The sequence below is a fragment of the Adiantum capillus-veneris genome, chromosome 1 (assembly GCF_014529385.1).
Source record: "Adiantum capillus-veneris isolate H3 chromosome 1, ASM1452938v2, whole genome shotgun sequence".
NCBI classification, from domain to species: domain Eukaryota; kingdom Viridiplantae; phylum Streptophyta; class Polypodiopsida; order Polypodiales; family Pteridaceae; genus Adiantum; species Adiantum capillus-veneris.
In genome coordinates, this window is record NC_140931.1 from 27,812,485 (window position 1) to 27,816,794 (window position 4,310).

At 37.4% G+C, this 4,310-nt stretch overlaps 1 pseudogene; it reads left to right on the plus strand.

Annotated features, from left to right (window-relative positions):
• The first annotated feature begins 1,126 nt into the window (after positions 1 to 1,126).
• Positions 1,127 to 3,852, plus strand: LOC147464457 (uncharacterized; annotated as a pseudogene).
• Positions 3,853 to 4,310: the final 458 nt, after the last annotated feature.

The window sequence follows — 4,310 nt, forward strand, 5'->3', positions numbered from 1 at the left end:
TACAAAGAAGGCCCACAATGTTTTGATATTCAAAAAAATCCTAATCTTGATTTGATTAGCGTGTAAATAAAGTTATTAATAACCTTAAGAAGGGGTCTCCAAACTATAAATAGGCCCCTCTTCTTCTTGCAGATGATCCCCACGCTCTCTCATAGCACCCCAACACTTTGTAGGTGATGAAAGATTTAGGTGTAGTCATCACCTTGTGAGCTTCACACTTGGTGTGAGAGAAGCTTTGATGCTACACTTTGCAAAGTGAGAGACTGTGAGTGTCCTATCTAAAACCACTATTGTACATGATCTTTCAATATCATCAATTGAGGTTTTGGTGCTTCAAAGGTGTGCTTGGCTTCAGGTTCTTTGTCCTTCCACTTGTGTAAAGCTCTTTAGCAAATGCAAGGTGACTTGTGTCTTTTAAATTCTATCATTTGAGCTTGTTTGAGAAAGTTCTTAGTGTGTTTTAGTCGTCAAATTTGCGTCCATTGTAAGAGGGTATTATGGTGAGAGGCCCTCCCACACCCTAAGACAATGTGTGTGTGTGTTGGCAATGTTTAGCATTCACTACACATTGGGTTATTTTTTGTACAAGCTTTATGGTAGCGTTGTAGCGAACCATTTCCATTTGCAAGTTATAAACAAGGTATTATACAAGTTCCTTTTCTCCCTGTCTTCCTTTTCTTTGGCTCTCTCTTGCTCCATTTGGTGTTGGTCTTGGTGTGAGATTGCTTGTGTGTATTTTTGTTGTGCCTCTTCTTGGTTGTGACAAAATCTCTCTTGAGTCCTAGTTCGCATCCCATAACTAGGTGGTGCCCCTTCACTTGTTTGGCTGTGGGTTTGTTGTTGTTGTTTCTTGCTTGTGGTTGCCCCAACCCCAATTGAGCAGCACGATAGCATTGAAGGGTGCTTAGAGGTCGCCTCTCTTGTTGCCTACCTTGGACTACTTTAAAAAATAAAAAATAAAAAAAATAAAAATAAATAAATAAATAAATAAATAAATAAATAAATATATAGAGAGAGATGCTTTAGGTAGGCCTCGTGATTTTATCACTTTTTTATATTTTGAAATTTGTAGTTCTCATGTTGTACAATAGATTTTTGATTCTTTTAGGCTCTCTAATTTGTATTTATGGTTGATGTTGCATATTGCAATCATAGCGTAAAACCATGCTTTGTGTTGCAGGCTAGATGGGATCTTTTTATAAGATTCAAGTGATCGATGATGATAATGAGGACGATTTAGGCCTTGTTAGTCTAAAGGAAGATAATGACAAGCCCACCTTTGCTCCAGTTTGTGAGCTCATAGAGGGCGATAAGCTTGTGATTGGATTCTTTTTTCTTCATAGAGGAAAATTATATTATTATAAAGAAACAACAAGAAGAGCGATGGACAATCAACAATAAGGGTCAAGTACACATTAAGAGGAGTGTCAATAGCATGGATGAACTTCCTTCTCCAAGTAAGCGACAGTGCTCCAATCAGATTGATAATGACAAAGGTGACACTTCAAGTGGCCCCACTTCCAAGCTTACAAAAAAATTGTTAAGTACACGTGTTTCTGAGCAATGGGAGCAAGAATGTTTTAGAACAAGAATAAAGTTGAAACAGATGAAGGTTGCAAGGGATGATAGGTTGAATTACATAGTGAAGATGTCAATGAGGAAGCACAAGTGCAAATTTGGTGTTATGAATGTAGCGCTTTGTATGGAAACGGTTCGATAGAAGAGACTATATGGAATTTTGTGGGCCTTCAAAGGAGTCAATGCAACGTTCATTGGTTGATGAAGAACAATATAATAGGTAAGAAATAGAGGCTTCAATAGAGACTCTATGCTCCTTGATGGAGACCAATGAAGGTATTGTTTAACCTTCTTAAAGTTACTTAAATGGTCAAAAGATAGAATGTTTTTAGAAAACCGGTTTTGTTACTTGTTTGGATATTAATATGTGTTGTATTTGCATGTAGGTTGGGACTTTGAAGTCATTGCAATCACACTACATGATTTTAAAGACAAAAGCTTTGTTCGCGTGAGGTGTAAGTACAATGACACATGGTTACATTTGTGCCCTCCAAGGTCAAATATGTGTACCATTCTCACGGAGCACTCAAAGTCAATCTCGCACACAAAGGCAGACATGAAGGAGGAGTTGCAAACATCTGAGCCAGTTCTAAGTGGCTTATGTGGGCCTTCTTGAAAGGGAAAGGAGCACGATCCAATGCAAACATCTCTCAACAATTTTGTGGTTTCTACAAGTTTTGAAAGATCAACTCATGGTGGAAAATTTTCAATAAGTTTGAATTTTTTATGTTGGGGTTTATGGATTCACAAAATCAACGTGAAAAACGAGAATATTAGTGTGAAGCCTTTGCTAGATGATCAGTGTGGTGGGAAGCTTTGGTTTGTAGAGCTTTTCACAAAGGCTATCTTAAATGATGGAAGTTTAGTCTTTCACATTGATGCTTGCTTCCGTCATATTAGTTGTCCACATGTTTCTAGCAATGAGCAACCATTTGAAGATTTCTCATGTAAACATTGCAAGGATATACCTAAGCTTCATGATTTTAGGATCAGATTATTTAGGAGAAAATGGCAGAGAAGAAGAGAGTCACTAGAGGAACGAACGGGGGAAGAAGGTTAGACTTTCTCACTAAGCAAAAGGTTTGACAAACAACTCTCATTGCTAAGAAGCATGAAAGAGATCTCACCCTCAAACTATGGTGGGCAAAGTCTCATACTGTGGTTCTTTCAGTGAAAATATTAACTTGAAGGGAAGCAAGCATGGAGTCCCTAAACCTATACTCACACTTTTGTTCCGCCTGATATCAACAAATAAAATACTTTGAATGCCGCCACAACCTTCTTAGTACTTGGTCTTTTCTCTTATATGTATCTAAATTTAAAAAAAGGTCCAAACTTTAAATATGTAAACAAAAGGGTCTCCTTCATACCCATCGCTCTATACCTTGTTGTTACTACTCTGTCTTTCACAGCTTTTATGAGATCCGAAGCAGTGGCCTCATCCTTCTTTAGCATCTTTGATAAGCATTCAAAAAAGTTTGCCATATGGAATATATAATTTTTCTTGTCCAATTCTCCATATCAACTTCATATTGCTGGAAAAAAAGAACAGTGTAAATTGAAAATAAGAATGAAGATTTTATTATAATCTCTTTCACATCCATTTACAATCCTTGAGAAAACTCCTGTTAGCAACGTCATGTGCTGTGATTTTGGTCATCGCCTATCCATTGCTATTTTGATTTTTTTTTAATAGGCTTGGAGCCATGTGATCCCTCATAAACTAGGTAAGTTTGGTGGAAAACCTGCTCTATGGGACTTCTTACAAGATGTGGCTACAAACATGGTGAGGCCAAAGGTACGAAAAGATATATTGAAAACACTAAGGCTTTGTTTGAGGTTGGAAGGATGTGGGGTGGACCAAGATTGCATGAATTTATTACTTTCAACCTCAATGGACCTTCCCTCTCAACAAAAAAAAGAGACCAAAGACTTGCCACACAATTCTTTCCAGGCATACATGGCTATATTTTCAATGCCATTGCTGAAATATATCAAAAGGAGAAAGAAAAACATGGAATCAAATCACAAATTCCTTTCATCCTGGTGGAGAATGAGACTGCCATAAAAAACCAGATAAGGTAAACATAATATAATGCAAAAATAGTTCTGATGGGCATGTTGAATCATAGTTGCTCTTGCATATTTTATGTTTTTAAATCTTAATATTGTAGGTGGAACCTAAAAGATCACACGCTTGTTGGTGATGGATACAAGGTGAAGGACCATGAGTGTAGAACTTCAAGCTTGATCAAAGTTGGAGCGGGAAAATAGGATATGACATCATTGTGAAAGCATTTGAGAAACATGTGATTGGTGGTTATGCAAGAGTTTTTGTGGAAAACCCACTTCATGAAGCACTTCCATGCTTAGTTTTCTTTGCTCATTGCACTTGTAATCGATTTGATACATGTTTTATTCGAAGACAATGGGGTTGAAATTATGAGCTTATGGGATGAGCATCTCAAGTCTAAAGAAGGTCCTATTTTTGTGGACACGCCTCAAATGGAGATAGTCTTCAAAGAACATTGATGTTGGATGATTATGTTGACAAGCATGGTACCACATTCAAGACTATATGGGGTGGATGGCCTCTTTCAGCTAAATTGTCAAAAGGAGATGTTTTAGGCATGCATGATCAAGACTTTGTATACAATGGAAAGAAGCTCGTCAATGTTCTTGATAAACCAAAGCGTCAGTTGGCTCTTGGTGATGTATGGGTTACCTTGAAT